Source organism: Bos taurus, chromosome 14 (assembly GCF_002263795.3).
Source record: "Bos taurus isolate L1 Dominette 01449 registration number 42190680 breed Hereford chromosome 14, ARS-UCD2.0, whole genome shotgun sequence".
Lineage (NCBI taxonomy): Eukaryota > Metazoa > Chordata > Mammalia > Artiodactyla > Bovidae > Bos > Bos taurus.
This window is the reverse complement of record NC_037341.1, coordinates 2,843,953-2,869,200: the sequence shown is the minus strand read 5'-3', so window position 1 is coordinate 2,869,200 and position 25,248 is coordinate 2,843,953. Positions and strand designations below refer to the sequence as shown.

Genomic DNA, 25,248 nt, shown 5'->3' with positions numbered 1-25,248 from the left:
TGAGGTATTTTTAAGCTCTAATGTTGCTGAAAAGCTACACTTGATATTCTGCCTTATTTGGATCTACTAAAAGAAGTTATTTTGTGGCAAGCATTAAACATTCCTTCATTCAGCATTTAGTACAAACCACCTATGAATCAAACAAAAGATGCAGAAGTGAAATAAATTTTTTATTTCCAAGACTCTCAGAAACAGATTTGCACCCAAATGGACGTTACAGTCACAGGAACAAACGTATCATCTGGATGGAGGGGGATGCAAAGAGCTGGGCTGTGACCTCATGACCTGCAACACCATCACAGCACGCAGCTCAGGCTCCTCCCACAGCCAGTAAAGAGCGGGGCGAATTGGAAAAACAGGACTAAGACTTCCGGGCCTTGCTCGGAAATTGAAACTGCATGACATAATTTCCCTTCCCTAATACCTAGCCTCTGTAGAGACAGAAGCTGCTTGGGGGAAAAGAGAACAAAGCAGGAAAGTGAACCGACCCTCAGAAGAAAGTGGAAAAACTTTAACCAGGGCCCTGCCACCTGGACATCCAACACAAGGACACTGGCCAAAGTGGAATTCAACACAGTTATAAACTGTCATGAGGTCTGAATCCATCAAGTTCAAGTTCATGAGGCTTTTACCAACACAACATATTGGTACAACAGAGTGCTGACCAACGCCAGCACCCCAGGAGACACACATTCATTTTCTCTGGCTGCCTGTCCTCAATTCACCACCAGACTCACCAGAGAGCAGTCCTCAGACATCAGACAAACTGGGATAGAACCTCAACTCTACCACTTCCCCACTGTGGGGCATGAAACAAACCCCACAGCTACAAACGGCCACATCATAAAGAGCCCAGTTTCTCGGGCCCAGCTTCCCTCCCAGGGAGTGACCACTGCTGACATCTGTGAGCACGTCACATACCTCTCACCTCCTGTGCCTGGGGAAGGGCTATCATCACGCCCTGCTGGATGGGAAAGCCAGGTGTAGGCAGTTAGTAAAGCGTTAAGTAGCTAAGCTGCCATCTGAATCCAGAGCCCCTGAGAACCAGGTATCAGAGGACAGGGCACAGGCTGAGTCAGACACAGTGTGCATCCCAGCTCTGCACTGGGACCTGTAGCCTCACTGTCCCTCAGTGACGCAAATGTGAGAGGGGAGAGGACCCATCAGCAGGCATATCCTGGTATTATAAGGTACCAGACCCCATTCCGGGCTTCCCAAGTGACGCTAGTGCTAAAGAACTTGCAGGAGACATAAGAGACATGGGTTCGATCCCTGGATCAGGAAGATCCCCTGGAGGAGGGCATGGCAACCCACTCCGGTATTCTTACCTGGAGAATCCCATGGACAGAGGAGCCTGGTGGGCTACAGTTCATGGGTTTGCAAAGAGTTGGCCCTATTCTAAACCATGTGATGTTACTGTAGTTGTTAACCATATATACAAAAAGGTATATAAAGTACAGAAGGTACACATATAGAAGGGACTAAATGACTTCTATTTTTCCTCCCACCTTCTCTGCAAAATTCACTACCTCTTGCTTGTTTCCACTGTGTGTCAAAAAAACCCTATGACAGGGGAAAGAAAAATCAAAACAAAACAAAACACCAAGACACAAGTGTAGCAAGAGAATCACTCACAGTTCAGAAGGCCACCAAAACTCCGTGAGGAAGTCGCACGATGACTTACAAACACTCCTCCTTTCTCCTTCCTCTTTCCATAGCAGTCACCGAGAACCTGACAAGGAGAGACAACATGCATTTACAAAACCACCTCTCCACCACTTTTTCAAAGAGCCACTGTGTTCACCCCTCTCAGAGCCAGTCTCATCACCTACGACACATGAGGGTAAAAACACGCCATCAAGTCCCTGTCTTCAAACCTACATTTCAGTCAAGAAAATACATGTGAAAACCTGGAGACTACTAAAACGTATCAACAAGCACGCATTAATATGACACAGAGTTAGCTAGTAAGCTCAGGGAAAGATCACCAACAATATATACATCTACTTCACCCTCTCCCACTAAAATTATACTAAAGAGGTATTAAAAAAAAATTGAATAACAAAACACAGCTCAGGCAGAACTGACAGGGGAAAAAGAGAATTCTGGAGCCTGTGAGAAAAGCTTCTCACACGGAAGATAAAGACGAAAACAAATTTTTTAAAAACGGGGAAAAAAAAAAACTTGGAGGAAACAGAAACTATGAAAGTTTGGAAGCATAGTAAATGACTCAGCAGGCCAAGAAAGCCAGGTTCTAAGCCAGCAGTGGAAAAACTAAGACCCGATTCCACTTCCACAGGGGTGTCCCAGAAGGCTCAGAGCGGGCAGCACCGGGGCGGGCAGGACAGGGCCTGGCCACTGCTACTGCTGCTAAGTCGCTTCAGTCGTGTCCAACTCTGTGTGACCCCATAGACAGCAGCCCACCAGGCTCCACCGTCCCTGGGATTCTCCAGGCAAGAACACTGGAGCGGGTTGCCATGTCCTTCTCCAATGCATGAAAGTAAAAAGTGAAAGTGAAGTCGCTCAGTCTTATCCGACTCTTAGCGACCCCATGGACTTCAGCCCACCAGGCTCCTCTGTCCATGGGATTTTCCAGGCAAGAGTACTGGGGTGGGTTGCCATTGCGTTCTCCAGGGCCTGGCCACAGGGAGCAGCAAGTCTGCTCAAGCCGCAGCCAGAAGCTCAGCCCCAGGCGTCCGAGTGCTGCCCCATCCCTGATGGCCGCTCCCAGGAAAAGCAGAGTGGCTCTCAACTGAAGGCCCCCTGCCCAGCTGGACTACACACAGGGGAACTTCATCACCATACAAAACTCAACGGTGGGTCCTCGCGCTCCCCACCCCTCACACACCCACCCAGCCCCCAGATTTCTGTAGTCAGAATTCCACACGAAAGAGACTAGAGAATATTCTTGGGGAATATAATCAGACCAAGAAGAAAGACCTGAAAATACACTGGGGATCCCCCAACAAATCGTCCACCCCTAATACCCTGATGTAAAAGTCAAAAGGCCCTCCCCATGGCAAACAGAAGGAAAGGGTTCTGGAGGATTGGGAGGTAAGGAAATACTTGAGAGAAACAGAAACTCTACAATCAAAAACCTAGAGGTAAGAAGATGCTGCAATCAATAAACAAAAATAGGATACTCATGAATATTCAAGAACCTGAACACAGAAGCAAAAAACTAAAAAGAAGGTTAAGTTAAATTCAAGACAGCTCCCTGAGAGCAGGATAAAAAAATGAAGGAAGAAAGGGAAGGACGGTGGGACAGAAGTATACTAGAGAGAAAGAATAAGAAAAATACATCAGCCAAGACAGTTTCGTGGATAACAACACTTCCAGAAAAAAAGAACAAGGAAACAGAAAGGAGAAAAGCATCAGCACAATCACTTGAAATTCCCAGAACTGAGGAATGAAGTTACCAGAATGAAGGTCCCCAGTGAATGAGCAGAACAGTAGATGGAAAGAAACCCACACTTCATGGCATTTTAAAAGAGCTGGCCGAATTTTTAAATTCCTACAAGCTTCTAAAGATGGGAGGGGAAAAAGTTACATTGAATAAGAAATTAGAATAAGCTTCTGAACTGAAAACCAGTAACATGGAGCACAGGAAGCAATGGATCAGAGCGATGCCAACAGAACTCCACACCAGCCACACCTTAATCACCCTCCTCAATCACGCTCACGCCCTAACCTTCTGCCCCAAGCGTCCTACCTCAGGAGGCCACTGGAGAAGGTCCTCCCCCAAAATGTAAGCATAACGAAGTAGGAGGCAATCACAGGAGAAGAGGAGCTTCAGCAAGGACCTGACGGTGGAAGGAGCTTCCAGAACAGGAGCTCCTGTGAGCCAGGAGAGGAGGACAGTCGGAGCAGAGAGGCTCAGGAGGAGGGAAGGTGGGAGGCGGCCCGGCCCCCCCCAAGACCCCGATCATCCTTCTCAAGTGGTTCACCTCTGGACGCAGTGGTCGACCAAGACAAAGAAGTCAGTCAAGGAAGACGAAGACAAAGGGTACCCCAAACATGAAACCCAACCCTGGAGAGAAGCCGAAGGGCAAGAGCAAAGGACGACCGGGGCAACACTGCAGGGAAGGCACGAGAACAGCCAGCTGAGAACACGGGAGAACAGAGACCTCCAGGAAGCCGAGCCCAGAAAGAGGACATGGAGAGTCCGTGCGCCTGACTCTGTGGAAGGTTTACTAAAAGGCTGCCACAGAGGATGTGGAAATAAGCAGCAGGTATAAAGAGAACTAAGAGCCCGGGACTGAGTGCTCCGAGGGGGGCGATAACCCCTCGCACTCCCTGTGGTCTGTCCACAGCACTCACCCTCGTCCTGTCGTCAGTGACCCACACTCCTCTGCCCCGCGCTCACCTGGAGACCTGCCAAAGGCCATCTCTCAGCTGTCACCTTCCAGAACCCACCACAACGCTCGCTACAACAGTGCACACAAGAGCCAAGGGTGTTCTTCGTTTATTCACATACTGAGAATCTACTCAACACACCTGGCATTCCTCCAAGGAACTAGAACTCAAGACATAGAAATAGAAGACTCCTGTCCTTCAAGAGTTTAGACTATTTTTATTCCTGAGAAAACAATTATTTATCCTATATCCTCATCTTCCCCCAAAGATGAAAAGTTCACCAGTGGCTCACAGAATTTCAGTACTCCAGCTACCACTAACAGAATGGGACCCCAAGACACAATGGAGCTTTTCTGACACGGCATGTGCCGTGTAATATGAAGTGTCGACCTCAAGTGGGAACGTGCTTCCTGTATTTAGGGCCTGAGACCCTTCTGGATCAAGCCCAGTCTAACTCTCCAGAGTCTAACATCTTTCATCGGTGTCTCTGAAGAAGCCTACATTCGGGCGAAGTTAAGCTACTTCAGTTTACAGAGCACGTGCGCCCTCCCTCACACCTCTGTGCCACCGGCAGTCCGTCCACCAGGGCCTTCCTGCCCGCACTGAACAGGAGCGTGTCTGGAGGGGGCCACGCCCCTCTCTTGCGCTCCCCCAGTCCTGTCACTCACCAGAGGGGCCTCTGGAGTCACTGACGGGCCGTGCACAGCACCAGGCACTGGAGCACACATCAGTGAACAGCAGAGACACGGTTCTGCGCCCAAGCACCCTTGGGGTGTAGCTTCTGGTTTAACACGTGTGTGTTAGTCACTCAGTCGTGTCTGATTTCTCTACAGTCTGATGGACTGTAGCCTGCCAGGATCCTCTGTCCATGGAATTGTCCAGGCAAGGATACTGGAGTGGGTTGGCATTCCCTTCTCCAGGGGATCTTCCTGACCCAGGCATTGAACCCCAGGCAGACCCTTTACCATCTGAGCCACAAGGGGTCACCCACTAGTGTGGATGTCAAATCCGACCCCACGTGTCGGCCCCTCCCTCCACTCAAATACGAGATTCTAGGAGCAACACAGCCTCCTTCAACTCTGCAGCCTCAGGACCTACGCACTATTAAATAAAGCCAGAGTGAAGTTCTGATTCCAGTTGGTTGCAAGAGGTAAAAAAACCCATGTGCTCTTTAGAAGCTCTCTGCTTTTTTTTTTTCTTTTTTTTTGCGGGGTGGGGAGGCGGGGTGGGGTGGGGCGTGCTTCTTTTCTGTTAAAGGAGTACAAACCTGAAAACATCATTCATTAAAATGCAAGTCTCCTGCAACTGTCTTTCTTCTCCTTGCTGTGAAAGGCAAAACATCCCAGTTACTCCGTAGGTCTGGTTTTTGTTCCCGACTGTATACCCCGATAATATACACTGTATCAAACACCTAGAGCACTTAATCAATAAACATATGCTTGATGCCTGAGTGACAATGCATGAATAAATGAATGGATGCACTGACTTTTGAGTGCTTTACAACTGCTCTTTGTTTCATTGTAAGGAGAATTCAAGTAGGTAACAACATTCCATTTTATCACCGGAGGGCTGTTCACTTGTCATGTTAGTAGTGAGCGACTCAGCGCCCGCTGTGTGCCCCCACTCCTATTTATCCCATGAGCTAATCTATCTTTATTAAGAATATGAAGCTCTGCATCTTAGCAAACATACAAAACTGATAAAATATAAGCATAAAAATTGAACTAGTTCAATAAGAGCAGAAAATCAAACATTTCCCAAGCTGTATAATTAAAATGCATAAGTAAAATCTTTTGCTCCAGACAGATAAAGAGAAACTAAACTTGCCTCATTATATAATAAAATATACTACCAGGTCCCTGAAGATGGCTGTAAGGTGGATAAGCTACACCTTTCTGGCACGAACAGGTGTTTTAAGATGGGTATAAACAGACACCTGGGATACTCTGAACCCCTTTCCCTTTCTAACAATGTGAACTAAAATTTTCCACCAGTCACACACTCTAAACCTACGTTTCAATAACAGGTAAAATATTTCCTTCTACCACCCTGCTCATCTTGTTCTCATTTCAACGCACAATCCAACCTGGCCAGCTTTCTGACACCCACCTCTCACTAAGCCTCAGAATCAAGCCTGATCATCATACAGTTAGTTTCAGCCTTTCTCCTGAGCATTTTGCAAGTACCAGCTCCTCACAGTCCTAACTGGTTACTATCAGTGTTCCCATTTTACACATAAGAAAGCTAAGTCTTAACGAATTAAATTCTCCAGGTCACACAGCAAGCAAGGGAGCAATCAGGATTCAAGCGTTAGCTGGCTTGAAAGTGTTAGTCACTCAGTCGTGTCTGACTTTTTGCCACCCCATGGACTGTAGCCCACCAGGTTCCTCTGTCAGTGGGATTCTCCAGGCAAGAATACAGGCGTGGGTTGCCATTCCCTTCTCCAGGGGATCTTCCCGACCCAGGGATCAAACCTGGGTCTCCTACACTTCAGGCAGGTTCTTTACCGTTTGAGCCACAAGGGAAGCTCAAAACTAGCTTACCAGCACTCTTAAAACTGATGGTGCTATTCTGCTTTCCCAAAGTAATCAGATTAATTTACTGTTAAAACAATGAACAAGATCTGGGCTTTCCAAAGCAACCACGACAGAGAATTCTTCCTAAAGCTCAGTAACATTCAACACGACACTGACAAATTCTAGTTGGCTCGAATCGAACATATAGGCTGCACCCCTGGAGGAGAATTGGTCTTTTTGATGCTAAGTGTTAAATAAGGCCCAAACCCACCATTTCTTAACCCACAACACTGCAATAATGTGAGTTAACTGTGAAGGTCTCCAATGTCCAAAATACACAACCTCTTCATGTGCATCGCCCTTCCTCTAAGCTCAGTCTACCAACAGTTTCATACTTAGGCAAGCTGGAACCTGTATTCTTAAAAAAAAAAAAAAAAAAAGGTCAGAACCAACTTTCTAAAAACCAAAAATATATAAAGAATGTGAATATATTATGAAAATCATCTGGGCAAACAAAAGCTTCTTTACGCTTCAAACTAATTTTCTAGCCAAAAATACTCTAATACTGCACGGTGGCGCTGCTCACAGGTGGGCATGCCATGTCTCGGGCATCTGCGCCAGGGCTGAACACAGGGTTTGCCATCCATCTGTACTAAGCACTAAGTGAACACAGTAACAGGAAATAAGAGGCGAAGTTACTAAGTTCTGAAAAACCAACACTCACAACACCACCAACAGACTGCCCCACTTTCCTCTCAGTGCTCAGATGGCTCCTGCTCACTCTAACCAGTCCATTCTAGAGCCCCCAAGGCGCTGTCCTTTCTCCTCCTGGCCGAGCTTACCTCTCAGGCAAGCTGAACAGAAGTGCTGTCTCCTGCCAACAGCTCTACAATGTGTGTTTCTCGCTCAGACCCGCTGCCTGGCTGTCGTCCTGGACTGACTGCTGTCACCCTGCATCCCAGCACCACAGAGAAGCCAGAACTGCTTCCTGCCCCAATTCAGGGCTGGAGGAAACTCTTGCAAGACTGATAAGATGAAGGAGAAAAGTACTCCCCAGAGGCAGCTGTGGGCAGGAGCATAGCTGCAGGTTGATATGGCAGCCAAGACCTCAGGTACGTTCCAAGGAGAATTTCAGCTGCCCCAGAGAGAGACCCCAAGAACCACCTGCCTCAACACACTGAGTTCAGTGGCAGCAGCACCAACTGTCCATATCACCGCGGAGCCCGGAGGAACCCGGGGACGCACTCAGTGTGAGGGCTGCTTCCCTGACCTTTGACCCTGCCAGCCCTTCCAACACAAGTGATGGCTTCTAATTCCTATGTTGAAAAAACATCTACAGTGGCTTCTGAGTTCCTGACCAAACCCTGACAGATATACTGGATCTGGGACCAGCTGCAAGCCTGCTCAGAGAAGCGAAAGGTTGCCCAAGGGAACTGCTCAAAATGCCCAACAGAGCTCAGGCCTGATCTTCCCTCACGAACCTCATGTGCAGTCCTCCACGTTTATGAGCCCTGCCTTCCAACGGCCAAGGCCACAAACAGTGGACACCACCCCTGACCCTTCCTCCCACACTCCCCACCCAATCTTGTCGGCTTTTCCTGCAGAACATGCCCAGAAACTGCCCTTGGTGCCATGGCCACCAGCACTATGCCGACCTGAGCTGCCGTCATCACTCACCCGAGCAGGAACAGCGCGGAACAGAGGACCCCTGCGCCTGCCCCAGCCACCCCAGCGGTTGTTCTCAACACAGTAGGTGACTCGGCATCTCAGTCAGACACACTACGCCTCTGCTCACAATCCTAGATGGCTCCTCGGTTTACACCGATGTTCGCACGGTCAGAGAAATGTGTTGAGAAAAAACCTGCTCAGGACTATCAGTAAGAACAGATGCTCAGAGTTGAGGGTGCAGGAAACAGCAACAACAGTCAGTCACAGAACAAGGCAAACAACTCTGGGGGCTTTCCTTGGCTGCTTGTCAACAAATGTTACTCAAGGAGTCGATGGTCCTGAGGAACTGGCTTCCAAGAACAATGTATGTGGACTACAAGGGAGAATATTTTCAAAGAACTGGACAAAACACTAAATTTAGTATTACCTGAAGCAGAATACAAATGCTGACTGAAAGTACATGGGAAGCAGGAAAAGGGCTGGCTGGACAAATTTACAAAGATCGTGAAAACGTTAGGATGTTTAAAGCATTTAAACATGGTTATTTCAACTACAGTTATTCACTGGGTTCTTCATCTGCAGGTACCCTGTGCAAAGTTTTCTAATCTCTTGTGTGTTGCTGAACCAGCAGCATCAACAGCAAAGTTCACTGAAATAGTCTGACTTGTCCTTCCACACAGCAGTTTAGCAGTTTGGGGTAGGTTTTGTTGTGACTTGTTGACCTCAGAAGCATGACTGAAATTGCTCTGAAAGAGACCCTCCGTCGACTACTACTGTTACTGAACACTGTAGTCAATGAAATTAGCTTTAACTAAAGACTGGCTAAGGGCTTCCCAGGTGGCGCTAGTGGTAAAGAACTCACCTGCTAATGCAGGAAACCTAAGAGACAGGTTATGTCTGCATCAGGAAGATCCCCTGGAGGAGGGCATGGCAACCCACTCCAGTATTCTTGCCTGGAGAATCCCACGAAGAGAGAAGCCTGGCAGGCTACAGGCCATGGGGTCGCAGAGTTGGACACGACTGAAGCTATTTAGCATGCACAAAAGACTTGATAACATTTCTTAATGAACCCAACCTAAAATTCCAAGGCTGCTTATATGAGGCCCTTCTACTGCAGTAAAGTCATTTCAATGACAGCCAACATCTGAATCACAAGGAACACCACGCTTCTTTACACACTCCCCAAGCTACCAGAAGTTATGAGAAGTGAGATTTCCATTCCCACACAAATTCACAGCAGATGTATTTTCTGAGTTTAAGCTACAGTTCCAGCAGCATTTTTTGAACCTTGATGCAAGTATAATGAAAATTTACATATTTCAAAATCCATTTAACTATGCAGTTGAGGCCCCCCCTTCCAACCATCAACCGGAAGTGATTAATCTGCAATACGACGACACGCTAAAAGGCAAATATCAAGAAGAATCTAAGAGAATTCTATAAATGCCTTCCAAGTAATGAATATGCTCAATTAAAATGATATACTCCTGCACGGTATCAGGATCTGAGAGCACCGATCGGCATAAAGACATTTTCAAAGATGAAATACCTCCTTGTTAGATCAGCATTAGGAGACGAACATGTGTGACTGACTCTGATGACAGGCAGCACTAGCTTTAAAACTCAATTTAAAAAAGTGTTACCCCCCCCCCTCCACTTCCGCCCCTGAAAGAGAATCCCATTCTCTCATCAGGGGACCGATATCATAAAAAATCATGCGCACTTATAATTTGGATTCTGTCCAAGAAAAAAATTCTGTGTTCTCTCTTGTTATAGAAGTATTTACATAATATCCTTGATTTTGTCTATTAGTCTGGAAAACCTAAACTATTTCTCATGTGCCCATTCACATAAAAGCTTGACAATCCCGGTTTTAGTCAACCAACATCCTCCACCACCCCGTCTTCTGCACACAGGAACAGTTAGGACATATTTCACCCACCCTCAACCTTCTCCGTTGATTTTCTTTTTGATTTAAGTCTACCATTTTACATTTATTCCTAATAAATTTTAATTTTACCTTAATGATTTTAGCACTTCATTACAACCTGTCAAAATATTTTAAAATTCTGATTCTAAAAATGAGCTATCTCCCAGCATGACTCCTGATCTTTATTCAAGTTCCAAAGGAAAACATTAGGACAGGTGTCAAGTGTGGCACACTTTTGGAGACATCTTCACTTAGGAGCAGAAATTCTGATTTTCTAGTTTTGTGGTAAATTATACCACATGTGGTTGCAACATATATCGTATCCCTAAAAGCAGTAATTTCTTGAACTCCCTAGTCATGACAGAAATAATTAACTTGTCTAACGATAATTAGGCTTCACACAGTAAAGGGTGAACTTCACCAGAGGAAAGGCCAGGGCCACACACAGCTCCCAGGAAGTCACCTCTGCGCCCCGGCACCTCCTGCCTGATGAGGCTGCCGCAGTTTAGCTGGGCCTGAGGTCACACATTCCTAGGTAGAAACTACCCTCAATTTTGGTAATGGCAAATCCTACTTAAAAGGGACACGTGCCCACCTCTCACAGGCATGTGACTATGAAGAGAAGCCTAACTGTAAACTTCAGCTCTGCCCACCTTACAACAGCGTGCTGAAAACATTCTGTGCCTGTCAGAGTCCCACACACCTGGTCGGCCTCCTATGTACCAAATACATGTCTTGCTGTCTGTCTCTGGAGGAGAGGAGAGGTGGGGGAACATTCTAACAGCCAGTTGAGATGGGTCTATATGGAGTCTAATGGGACTGCATGCATTTGGGGTTTACCTGGCAGTTTGCGATGTATTACATGGAAAGTAAAACCATGATTCGGATGATTAGCCTAAACCTTTGAGGAGCGCCAGATGTACACAATCTATTAAGAAGTGGCTCCCCTGGGTGCTGGGCTCCTCCTCAGTAATCCAAGAGCCCTGAAGTTCTCTCTGCAGGGAAAAACACACAATTCTGCTTACAACTTAATTTCTGGGGCTCATGGACCCAGGAAAGAATGTTTCCTCCTCAAAGCTACCGCGGCTGCTCGTATTTCAGAGCAAACAGAGCTTCATGAGCGGGTCACCTCAGGAGAGTTACCTGGGACCCCTCTTGCCGCCCGGCCACGCCATGCGCCTGGTCAGGACCCAGAGATTAACTCAGAAAACGGCTTCAAATCACCCCCTTCTCTCCAGCTACTCAGCTGCACCCTTGATCGAGGCTTTCCTCACTTATTTGTACCACATCATTATATGATCAAAGGAGCGCAGACTGAAACTGAACCCTGCCCTCCGCCAGTTCCCCTCCAAGTGAGCCAGCTGGGCAGCCATTTCCTGAGTGACAAGCGCCTGCTTCCTGCCTCCCCTCCAGAGCACATCTCTGTAGGGCCACAGCGCTCATCCCGTCCCAGCCTCCTCCGGCCCCACACATCTGCTCTGGATCAGAAGCAAGTGCAAACATCCTGCCTTCCACACCAAGCTCACCGCCCTCCTCCCCAGCCCGTGCTGAGCTCCAGATCTGACAGGAACAGCCCACTCCACCCCTGCGGCCCTCACACCTCCACGCCTCTGCACAGGGCGCTCCTGCTTCCCACTTTCCACTGAACTCCTACAGATCCTTTCAGACACCTGCAGAGGCCAATGCATCTGGTCCACAGCCAGGTTTTGTAAGGTCCCTGCGCTAAGAATGTATTTTTTACCTTTGTAAGAGGAAAATTCAAGAAATATGTGGCAGGCCATCTGTGGCCTGCAAAGCCTGAGGCATCCACTGCCTGGCCTTGAACAGAGAAGTCTGCCGACACCGGAGCCTCACCGGCACTGGGGCCGCATCCTCGACCCTCGGAGCACCGGCCGTGCCCATCGCTGACCTGAGCCCGCCCCACGCCACCCGCCTGCATCACCAGGGCTCAGTGCTGCACGAGGCACAGGCAGGGGTTCACAAATGCTAAACAAATGAATGAGTTCAACTGACCCGTTCAAGAAGCAGCCAGGGAAACATGTGAGTGGAAAGGCTAGGCCTGTAGTGATCCAGCACTATGTAAGTCTGAAAAAGACCCTGATCCTGGCACTTGACATTTGCCTCACTTTACAAAGTAGCCGCACACATACCCGCAAAGGCAGAGATTATAGACACTAGACTTTATAGATAAGGGCTATCTGAAACTGAGACTCTGACAAACTAAACAACTAGTCAAAAGTCACAGGACAAAAGGCATAGGGGTAACATTTGAACCCAGGCCTTTCTGCTTCCCAGATGAGAGACTCCTGCTAAAAGAGCTGCCTCTCTACACAAACCATGATGCCTAAACCTCTCAGCTGCCAATACCTGAGACATTAGGGGAGGAATAAAATTTAACTTCTGACCTATTATTTAATTTTGATACTTTTCAAGTCAATGCTACTTTTTGTAAACAAAAATGAAATGAATACCCAAAGTAAGCACTTGGCTAAAAGACCCTGCTATAACCACAAACTAAAATTTTCTTCCTTTTCTTTCTTTCAGTCTTGAGAAGGTAAAATTAAACAGCTTAATTAACAAATGCCACTGAAAGGAAGCAGCTGCAGGCACAGCGTGAACCCCCGCCGCTCGGCTAAGCTGAAACAAACTGGCAGTCGAGGCAGTCACCTGTCCTCAAGCTTCAGAGTCCAAGAGCTGCTACCGTGCACTAACACCTCGACTTCAGGCTGGAAATAAAACAAGTGTTTCCAGAGTTTTCAAAAGTGAGATGTACCTAAGTGTCCAGAACTTTGAGAGTTAGGGTCAAGATACAGCCAAACTGAACTAGGATTTTGGGCTTCCCAGGTGGCGTGAGTGGGAGACAGGAGACACAGGTTCGACCCCTGGGTGGGGAAGACCCCCCTGGAGGAGGGCATGGCAACCACGCAAGTGTTCTTGCCTGGAGAATCCCATGGACAGAGGGGCCTGGGGGCTACAATCCACGGGGTCACCGAGAGTCAGACATGATTTAAGCAACTGAGCGCACACATGGATCTATTAAAGATAACATTAATTTCAAAGACATGGTTCCATACAGAACACATTTTCTTACTACAGTCCCATTTTAGAAATAAATCACAGCAAGGTACATCAAAGAACAGTCATTCATTTGGAATTTATCAAACACTAAAATAAATTATAAGTTATCAAAGGAATCTTTATGGAAGTCAGAAAACACAGGGACTTCCCTGGTGGTCCAGCAGCTAGGACTTGGCACCTTCACTGCCAAGGGCCTCGGCTGCATCCTTGGTGGAGGAGCTAACATCCCACAAGACGTGTGGCATGGCCAAAAAAAAAAAAAGAAAAAACACCTAAATATCAAACATATTTACTGAATGGAACAATACATGCTTTATGAATAAATAATAAAAATATCTCATATCAAACTGTAACCCTTCAGTAAAGAAAAATTCCTTAAATAAGACAAAAAAACTAATCATAAAGAAAAAGACTGATAGAATCAACGATGTTAAAATTAAGAACCTTAGTTCCAAGACATCTCAAAAGGATAAAACACAAACTGGAAAAATATATTCACAACTTACAGTGACAAAGGACAGTAATCCACACATGTAAAACAGCTACTAGTCAATAAGAAAAACGTAAGAAGAAAATCAGGCCAATGTCTTCTCTTCATAAGAAAGAGATATAACCAATATATTAAAAGATTATTAACCTAATTAGTACAAAGAGAAATTTAATGTAAAGCCACAAACAGACACTATTACATAACTACCAGAACGGCAAAACTGAAGAAGGCAGAATCAGCTACAGCGCACTGCCAAGAATGCAGAGCAGCCAGGAGTCACCTCCCTGCATCAGTGGGATGCGAGTTGGCAGGGTACCCTGAGAGCAATCTGGCAGGAAGCAGGCAAGCTGAAGGCTGGCCAGCCAGAACCGGCATCACACCCCACGTGGGCAGGCGAGACATCCACGCACGTGGGCAGTAGAGGCTGGAAACAATCCAAATGCCCATCAACTGGAGACCACATTACACAACAGAGAAAGTGAACCAACACTGACCACGGACAGCCCTCCAACAGGTCTTAACCACAGTGCTGAGCGGAAAGAAGGCCAGTCGCAGAAAAACAAATGCAGTGTGATTCCCTAGTAGAGAGTTCAACACAAACAAAACTGACACAAAGAAATGATAAATGCAATATTCATTCAGTGACCGCTGTTTTAAACGTTGGGGATACAGTAGTGAACATTTTGCTCTCAGATCTTCTGTCACGGTCAAGTGACAAAGAAAATAAAGGTGAGTAAAATAACAGTGGTAGCAGGGCTTGAAGAAGGAGGTGGTAGCTCAGGAGGCTGAAGGAAGACGGCTACACAGGCTTACAAAGAGGGGGCCGTGGTAGGGAACAGGTGGGCTCAGGGTGGGAGGGGATTCTCCATTGTTGCAGCTGGCCCACAGCTGCCAGGCTAGCTTTCTTCTCTAAACCAGGGTGGCTGCATCGTTTGTTTTTGTACGGCCCATGAGTTAAGAACGGTTTTTAACTGCGTATGATTAAATAAATTATTAAAATAATAACGGGCTTCCGTAGTAGCTAAGTGGTAAAGAATCCTCCTGCCAATGCAGGAGATGGGGGTTCAATCCCTGATTCAGGAAGATCCCACATACTTCAGAGCAACTAAGCCCAGGAGTGACAACCACTGAACCTGCACTCTAGAGCCCGGGAGTCACACCACTGAGCCTGTTCTCTAGAGCCCGGGAGTCACACTGCTGAGCCTGCACCCTAGAGCCCGGGAGTCACACCGCTGAGCCTGCACCCTAGAGCCCGGGAGTCACACCGCTGAGCCTGTTCTCTAGAGCCCACACTCTACAACAGAAAAACCTGCACAGCAACAAAAACCCAACACAGCCAAAAGTAAACTTAAATTTTAAAAAAAGAGTAATAACATTTTGTTGCATGTGAAATTACATGAAATTCAAATTTCAGGGTCCAGAAATAAAACTGTACTGGAAAACAGACCATTCACCCCTTTGCCCAGAGTTCACGACTGCTTTCGCACCACAACAGCAGGGCCGAGTCCTGGGCACAGACAGAAGCCTAGATGCCCTCAGAGCCTACATGTTCCTGCCTCGGCCTCTTCCCCCAGAGCGGCCGGCACCTCTGTGGCCTCGGGCGCCTTTCTCTGGGAGGTCAGAGCACTCTTAGTCTACAGCTTACTCACACCTCACACATGTTCTTCTCTATCTCTTCAATGTTTAACAAAAGCATCTCCTGAAAAGGACTAACATACTAAGCGCATTTCTCTGATGAGTTTTGCTCTATTAAAGCTTCATGCTGCTTCTCGATCCTAATGACTAAGTTTAAAAAAAAAAAAAAAAGACACACTGCCATCAGGAGCATTAAACGAACACTGCAAAGCAAGCGACGTGTATTTTGACTCAAGTACAAGAAAAACAGAAAGAAAGAGAGAAAGGGAGGGAGGGAAGAAAGAAGGAGGGGCCATTCCACCCCAGGTTCTGAGGCTGTGGAGAGATCCACGGCCTTGCTTAACACCCAGCTGGTTAGGACTATTAGATGCCTCTGAGCATCACCAACTTTAAAAAGCTGTACAGTGACACTTGATCCCTTTCTGTTCCAAAAGAAATGTGTCATAAATTGTTATGTCACATTTCAGCAAGAGCCATGATATCTGGCCAACATAAGCATATGTGTTCAAAGCAAGTTCCTTCATGTCTTTTAAATGTAAACCAGTACCACCGATCGAGTTAACAATCTTAATGAAGACCATCATTAAACGTGGTAATGAACATGGAGAGATCATTACAACATTGTTTTTGCATATGTCTGAAAACTTCCACAAAGTTTTTAAAATAAAATTGAAAACTCACATTTTAACTTGATCACTGGGAATTAAGTATAATTCCCAGTAATAAACTTAACCACAATAAACTTAAGAATGTCTGAGGACTTTCCCAGCAGTCCAGTAGTTAGGACTCTGCGATTTCAATGCCAAAGGCCGGGGTTCAAGTCCTGGTCGGGGAACTAAGATTCCACAAGTCGTGTGGTGCGGCCAAAAAATAAAAGTAAAAAGAACTTCTCTTCATTCAAAAGACAAAAAGAAAAAAAGAAAGAAAACCCACTGTGTCAGTGAAACTGCACAACAAAGTGGGGAGAGAAAGTGGAAAAATATATAACCAACAAAGGACCTGTGTCCTGAACATATAAAAAAGTCTATGAATAAATTTTTTAAAACTAATATAAAAATACAGGCACTTCACAAAACAGTGAATCCAAATGGCCGGTAAATGTATAGAAAGATGTGTAACCTCATTATAACCAGGAAAAGGCTGTTTAAAACCACAAGGCGGTAATATTGCAGAAGCCACCAGGAGAGGCGGGTAGGGGAGCCGGCAGGAGCCCACGCTGTCATCAGAGGGGAGGCTGCTCAGGGGCCCAGGAGGGCCATCCACGGACACCCACTGAGAAGCTGCTCTCAGCCAGGCATGCCAAGGGCAGTCAGCTCTCCACAACCTCAGGTCCTCCATGTGAGGCTGAAAACACTGGGGAAAAGCCCAGAAAGTTCCAAACAGGGAAACTTGAACTTGCCGCACTGGCAGCAATTTACACAGCATTCCACTGTGCCAGGTACTGTAAGTCATCTAGAGACGTTTATAAAGTACACAGGACGGTGTGCACAGTTGTATATACGGGACTTGAGCACCCAAGGAACCTGGTATCCAAGGAAGGTCCTGCTCCCAACCCCTCGGATACCCAGGAGCGGGCAGCTGTACATTTAACCAGAGTCACATTAATGGGAGACTACTAACGAGAACTTTAATTTCACTTGGCCAATTTTAAGGAGACAGAGATTGTTCCAAAGAGCTCTCTCCACCAGCTCATTTCTATTATTTTTGCCTTCATGGAGCTGCACAGCTGACTGAAAGATCAGGGAGGGGACAGAACTCACATGCAAACAACCTCCTCAGTGTTCTGAGACTACATTTAATTCCATCGCCTTTGATAAGTGCTTCTCTACCTCTGTAACAACTTTCACAGTTACAGACCCCCTTCCCACAAAGCCCCCACAACAGAGCTACTTGGTTTAGTCTGGGTGACTGACTCCTCCCAGGACCCCAGCAGGAGGTACCCTCCTTCCATCATTACACAATTACTGACCGACCACGTAGCACGAGAAAAGACAACAGAGAATCCTTGTTCCCAGGCTGACAATATGCTATTTACCAACACATGCATCTAACTCTGCACAAGGCCCAGGGTCGATCCCACGGTGGTACACTAACTTTTACTCAGGCTGCCTCTCAAGAAAAAAGAGAGGCAAAACCAAATTCATGAAATTCAGGTACAAATGTAATGCTAGGCATAGAATCAATTCACACAATACCACTTCATCAGTCACCCCAAGACTTGGCAATCACCCTGATTCTAGCAAAAGCTAGCCAGTTCTTCAGCACCAAAACAAAACCACCAAGGAACGTGAGCCTTCACACTCACATGCACACACTCCCCTGCTATTTGCCAAAAGCCACAAGTCCAGGAGCCATACAAACTGCTACTGCAACACGAGATTGTTCATTTAAAATCCACACAAGGATTCAAAAGAACTGAGTGGGCTCAGCAGAAAACCTTCAAAATCTCTACACAAAAGGAACTATGAGGTCTTCTCAAGACTCCAAAAACATATATAAGAGTACTGTTCGGAAAACAACCTTGTTAGCAAATCTAAAGAGGTCAAAGAGACCATACTCATACATACCTCTGCCATTTATGGCTTATGTTTGCCTGCTACAACTTGTGTTTCTCTTAAGCCCTCTAAGGCAGTGGTTCACAAACAGCACGCACCGAAAGCACAGCAAGCTGGAACTGACAGCCGGCCCTGCCCCCAGAGCCGGAGTCAGTGGGTCAGAAATCAGGCTGGAGCCTCTGCACTTCTGACCTGGGACAACCCTGAGAAGCACTGCCAACAACCTGGAGCTCCCCAGACCCTGCAAGTGTGTGTTTCCCCCCACGGTACAGCGGGACTAAGGGGGAACTCGATGAAGCAGAACAAACTACTCTCTGCTATCCAAATGCTGACACCCCAAATGACCGAAAGGTAAGGGACCTGTCATGGCAAGCAAAAGCTGGCATACTATATAACCGGCAGGCAGCAACAGGAAATGGGTTTTTAAAAATGGTTTCAGGGCATAATGTAAAAACTCTTGTACGGCAGCCAATGAATCCAGCTGATTAGTAAAAGACACACTAGAGCTTCTGGACCAGTAATCAAGGAGCTTTTATAAACCCCACTCATTCTGTGTCACCTTGAGTAGTCTTCTACGCCTGCAGAATTTAGGATGCCTCCTAATGAACACAAGATCAATTAATACAGGATCAGTTTCTATAAAAGAACACTTCAAAAACGTAAAGGGGAACAGCAGTATGTTTTCCCTAGTCCAAGTATGATGATAGCAGTAATCTAAAATAAAGCAGACGGAAGTGAAACAAAGATAATCCAATTCTTCCCTAGTATCGAGTTTTACATGGTTTTAAAGGGAGGTCCTTCACCAAGGCAAGCAAAGCCACAGATGACTGGCTGATGTAATAGCTGTCCTCCAACCCAGGTGGCTCAGTGGTGAAGAATACGCCTGCAATGTGGAGGACCCAGGTTTGATCCCTAGGATGGGAAGATCCCCTGGAGAACCGAATGGCAACCCACGCCAGCATTCTTGACTGGAGAATTCCATGCACAGAGAAGCCTGGCAAGGTATAGTCCATGGGGTCGCAAAGAGTGGGACACAACTGAGTGACTAACACACACACACAACTATTAACAAGTTTCAGTTCTTCTCAATAAACATTGTGCTGAGCACTGGTGACCCAACAGTGTGAAAAACCAAGTGTCTGCCTTCATGGTGCTTCAATTCTCATGAGAAGACACACAAGCCACTAAATATATATAATGTGTACAACTGTAAGCTCTTCCTTCAGGCCAGCGAAGACAATTACACGGTGCTTTGGTTACCAGCAGACACAAGCACCACGGCTCACAGCAGAATCCAAGCTACAGGACTTTCAGTATCGACAATGGAGGCAGAAAGGAGGTTCCAGGCACAGAGAGCCCACAGACAGGAAAGCTTAGGTCCTTCTAACCCTTGGTTTTGGTTCACAGGCCCCAAATAAAGGAGCAGAGTATGTGCCGACTCTTAAAAGAAGAATGGAAAATTCTAAGTTGGTGAGAATGAGCACATTAATTTCAGAAACATTTATAGAGCAGCAGTGTGTCAGAGATTATAAATACCAGGATTACCACAAGGGGCTCATACCTGTGTGAGAAATGTGCAATTTGTTTTTCCCTTACATACCCCTTGCTTCCCACAAAACTGTCTTCAAACAACACCCACCCTTCAAAAAAGTCACCAATGAAAAAACTGTAAACGTGGAGGTTACTAACGCACATCCTTTGATAAATAAGAAGGATCGGTCACTGCATCATGCATTATACATTTTATCTACCAGATTCTAAACAGATGTCAAATAATGAAACAATCTTGGTATATTCATCAAAATGGTTACTTACACTATGTTAACCAGATGAGCACTTCATAATCCAAAGTGTCAGGTTCAAGTGAAAATATAATTACCTAGACTTTCCCAGACGTGGTCATTACACTAGCACTCTATTTACTCCCACCGCAGGAGACCGGGTTAGAGTTTTACTGGCTGCTGCTCTTCCCACCAGGGAGGCTGCACGCAGGCTGTCAGGAGCTCACACTGCAGTCCCCCAGGTCCAGCCAAGCTGGGTCCACCCCTGTGGGCTGAAGACCCACAATGAGCGACTGTACCTCTAGGCTTCCACTGTTTCATCTGCAAAAGGAAGCTGCAGACCCAAGTACCGCTCTAGTTTTCTCAAGGAATAAAGCAGATAGAGCACTACAGCACTTGGCTCTGCCCTGGCACACGGCGTCTAACACGTGCAGCTTACAGGGCAGAGCTTCTCCAGTACTTAACTCATCTATAAAAAGGCAGTGACACCCACCAACAACATGGGCACCCACCAGGTGCCCAGAGATGTTCTTCCCCTCTCACTGATAATATTCAAATATATAACTTAAGTCATTCTTCTGGATCTGAAAAATGAGTTTACAGTACACGGCAAGGTATGTAAGTAAGATTTAGGTAGGGCCGCTTCAGTTAAATGCAAAGTGTGTAAGCAAAAGCCTGCACATCCTTCATGTCCTTGTGGTGATGCCACTAGCGTTTCCCTCTGAGGTTTCCAACTGCTGAAGAGTGGCGACGGTGCCACTTGGGGAAACACTTCCTACTTCTGTCTATAAATCACTTCATTAGTGTTTACGCAAAGCACACTAGACTTAACAGTTTTGCTAAAATATTCCTTTTTTTTTTTTTGGCCACACCATGTAGCTTGCAGTATCTTAGTTCCCTGACCAGGGACTGAACCCAGGTATTCTGCAGTGAAAGCATGGAGTCCTAACCACTAGACCACTAGGCAACTCCCTAAAAATTCTATTTAAACTGAAATTGTAACTGTATTTGTGCATCTGAATTTTATTTCCATCATTGAGCCTAATCAAAAAAAAAAAAAATGCAATTGTTGTAGCTATGAACAGAGGGGGTTCCTCTACAGATTTCCAATCAGAAACACACTTGTGTAATTCTAAATGGTAAGATTTGGCAGAATTCCTAGAAATTAATACCAGAAACTGGTAGACATGAATTTCATTTCTCTTGCATTGAGTTGTCTTTTGGTAGTCATGAAAAAAAGGGGAAAAAAAAAATCTGCCAAAATGTCAGTAGAGAGAAAAAGCAATAAAAGACTCAAATAAATCCACTAGTAAACACTGAAAATGGAGAAGGCAACGGCACCCCACTCCAGTACTCTTGCCTGGAAAATCCCATGGACGGAGGAGCCTGGTAGGCTTCAGTCCATGGGGTCTCGAAGAGTCAGACATGACTGAGGGACTTCACTTTCACGCATTGGAGAAGGAAATGGCAACCCACTCCAGTTTTCTTGCCTGGAGAATCCTAGGGATGGGGGAGCCTGGTGGGCTACCGTCTACGGGGTCACACAGAGTTGGACACGGCTGAAGCAACACAGCAGCAGCAGCAAACACTGAAAAGAAGGGGGAAAAAAACCCTAACTCCTGAACGTGGCTGGGTGAGCGAGAAAAACACAGGTGGCCCAAGGGGACCCACACCTGCTCTCCCCCCACCTCCCTCACCCAGGGTCCTTCTGAGGACGGGTGAGCAATGCAGCATCTGAAGCTTTCTGTGCGTACATAAACTTCTTGGAGCTTAGTACTATCGACTCAAGTAAGGCCATTTGCTTTGCCCAAACTTTCTTACGCGAACATTTTAAATAATCTATACAGATGGCATTGAAAATTCTCAAAGATTCCTACAGTAATTTCTTGCTAATTATTTAAGGGATTTTAGTAAGGGGAAAACTAATGAAAATATGTTCTTAAACTAGAGCATTAAGGCAAAGTAAAGTACTTCAGAAACTAAATTTTTCTGATTTACTAGCCAGAAAAAAAAAAAAAAAACCTCATTTCACAAATATGATAAAAATAACAGAACGTTTTACCAATGGCATTTTTTGCAGATCTAGAACAAAAATAACAACAAAAATTCTAAAAATCTGTATGGAAATACAAAAGACCTCAAGTAGCCAAAGCAATCTTGAGAAAGAAAAACAGAGTTGGAGGAATCAGGCTTCCTGACTTCAGACTATACTATAAAGCTACAGTAATAAAAAATAATAGAACTTTTCATGCCACTGAAATTTAAAACCAGATTTATTCTAGATGAAAATATATCTAAACTGAAAATGTTTTATTTTAAAAGTTAAAGATTTATATATTGTATTAGCTACTTGAATTGCATCTTTTGTTATCCTTAAAACAATATTTAATTATTTTTTTGAAAATTAAGACACCTCAAAGTACATGAAAAAAGGTTTCCATAAAACCTTTAGAGATATGAGCTAAGATCCCACCTCCCTAATTCAAAATAACATGCAAAGACAGTAACTTTCAAAGTTTTCTTTTACTATCCATACCACTTTATTACATCACAGACTACATATGTATCACAAAATACAACAGAGTAATTTCTTCTGAGGGAACTCACCAGTATTTCTCTTAAAAGGGTAGGCTTTAACAATACAATTTTGTTATTTAGACAATTTTGCCAACCTTCTAGTAAGAAAAGTTATCTAGCTGAAGAACCTAGTTTTGAGAATTGGAACATTAATGTCTGTACTTTCCAACAAAGGACACAGCGTTACAGAAATGAGTTTCGTTAAAAACTAAACTGGGCTTCCCTGATAGCTCAGTTGGTAAAGAATCCACTTGCAATGCAGAAGACCTTGGTGCGATTCCTGGATCAAGAAGATCTGCTGGAGAAAGGACAGGCTACCCATTCCAGTGTTCTTGGGCTTCCCTTGTGGCTCAGCTGGTAAAGAATCCACCCACAATGCAGAAGACTGGGGTTCAATCCCTGGGTAGGGAAGATCCCCTAGAGAAGGAAAAGGCCACCACTCCAGTGTTCTGGCCTGGAGAATTTCATGGGCTGTATAGCCCGTGGGGTCGCAACTGAGCGACTTTCACTACTCACTAATAACATTTTCATGACCCTTACTGCTACTCCTAACTCCCACCTTTCCCAGACACTTTAGACCATTACACTAGTGGAACATCACTCCTGATCTAACACTTCATGACTCACTTTCGGGGACCCACGGCCTCAGCTTCATAAATACTAAGTTTTGGATGCAGGGTCTTTATTTAGCCAAGCACTTGCTCCTCAATGCATCACCTCTGAATGATGTACAAGTCCTTCTGTTTAGTCCTTTCCTTAAGTGTTATGTGCGGGCGCGTTTAAAATGGAACATGTGTTTTAAACAGTATTTTCCGGTGCTCATCATTAAACTGGATTATTTGATAATGACCTGAAAAATTCTCGAGAAGAATCTATAATATTTATCTTTAGTACATGAGTGTTCAGAAGATGCTAATGGTAAACTTGCCTAGCTTTTCCCCTCCAAAGACAGCCAAAAACATGAAACCATATACTCATAAAGATACTGAGACAGTATTTTTATGAATTGAAAGTTGAAACACAAACTTCCTTTCAAAGTTTCATGTGTTTAAATACTACAGGGTTTTAAAAATTAACTGAACAGCACAATTGGACCAAAATATTATCCAGACTACAGCTCAACAAAGTAAGCTGAATGCTAACTTACTGTGAACCTTAAATCACGTCATCCACATACTTTCCTCCCGCTTTTCAGAGGTTGTCAAAAGACAGGACGACTAACCTGAGGGCTTGGCTGCGTCATTTCAAAGAAGAGACTTATTTTCATTACCCGTTTGACAAAAAGTTTTAAGGGTGAGGCTCTGGTATTTCATCTCGAACAGTGATGGCCTGTTTTTCCAACCACGAAGAAGTTTACATCCTAAGTAAGAATCCCAATGATGGTCGTGCAGATTCAGATAAGTGCAGATTCTCAAACTCTGACACAGCCTTCAACTTGACCGTATTTCAAGCGGTTCCCATATTACCACAATATTACTATTATGTTAGTCTCACTGCCAAAAACCCAGCTGCAGGCTAACTGAACAAGAAGACTGCTGAAATGGCTCAAAAAACAACATCAACAACAGGAAAAAACCTTTACCCTTAGTGCATTAAGCTACAAAATGCTGCAGTCAAATAAAACCAAGTATTAATAGCAGCGTACACGTACACACACACACACATCCATCCTCCTCTGAGGAAGAAAGAGGTGCTAGGGAAGGACCCGGAGAGAGACACAGAGACAGAGCCAGCTCGCAGCGGAGTTGGGGGCTGGGGCGGGAAGAGGAGGAAACTTGGGAAGCGCAGCGAGTCCGGCCAGGTCTACGGCGGCCGCCGGAAAAGCTCCGGGCGGCAGAAAACTTGAGCGCGGGCCGCGGGGCCGCGGGCGGCCGGCCGCCCCGCACGCGGGCTCGAGGCCCGCCCGGCCCGGCCCCGGCCGAGTCCTCTCCCGGCCCTTTTGTTGTGGAGGCCCTCGGCCCGCTCCGGCACAGGCCAGCCGGCCTCCCTTCCCGAGCCCGCACGGCCTCCAGACCCTCGGACTCTCGAGCCCGCGGACCCCCGGCCTCCTTGCGCCCCCCCAGAGCCCATGCTTCCCGGAGCCCCCGGCCTCCCCCACCAGCCCCTGGCCTGGAGACCCTCAGACTGTCCGGGCCCCGCACCCCTCGGCCCGCCGGGGCGCCCCGGCTTCCCTCACGCCCCTGCCTCCCCGGGCCTTGGCCGGCGCGGGAGGGGCCTGTCCCCGCCGCACCCGCCGCCGGGACAGGGCGGTCCGGCCCCGCTCGGCCCCTCAGCCCTGGGGCCGCCGCCCTGCCAACCAGCAGCTCCGCGAGTCGGCCCCACGCCCCGGCCCCGGCCCGGGCCCCTCACTCACTCCGACCGCGGCGGTGCCGGCAGGCGAAAGCGGACGACGACCGGGCGGCGCCGCGGCTGACGGGCCGCGCTCCCTCCCACGCCTCACGCCGCGGGCGCACAGCGGTCCCGGCCCGGCGGCGGCGGCGGCGGCGGCGGGCTCGCGCCCTCGGGGCCGTGCTGCGTCGGCGCGGGCCGCGCGTGCGCGGCGGCCGGCTGAGGCGCGCCCCCGCCCCACCCCCGCCGCTGCGCGCGCTCGGCCGCGTCCCTGCCCCGAGCTTCCGCCTCCCGGGAGTACCGCGCATGCGCGCCGCGGCCCGCGCATGCCCAG

At 46.7% G+C, this 25,248-nt stretch overlaps 1 protein-coding gene across 1 annotated transcript in view; it reads right to left on the bottom strand.

Moving 5' to 3' along the window:
• PTK2 (protein tyrosine kinase 2) overlaps window positions 1–25,018 on the bottom strand; it is a 192,888-nt gene extending 167,870 nt beyond the window's left edge. Inside the window, 2 exon segments of the mRNA NM_001075250.2 lie at window positions 1,636–1,732; window positions 24,940–25,018. The gene's annotated coding sequence lies outside the window, so the exon portion shown is untranslated.
• Between the last annotated feature and the right edge of the window lie 230 nt (window positions 25,019–25,248).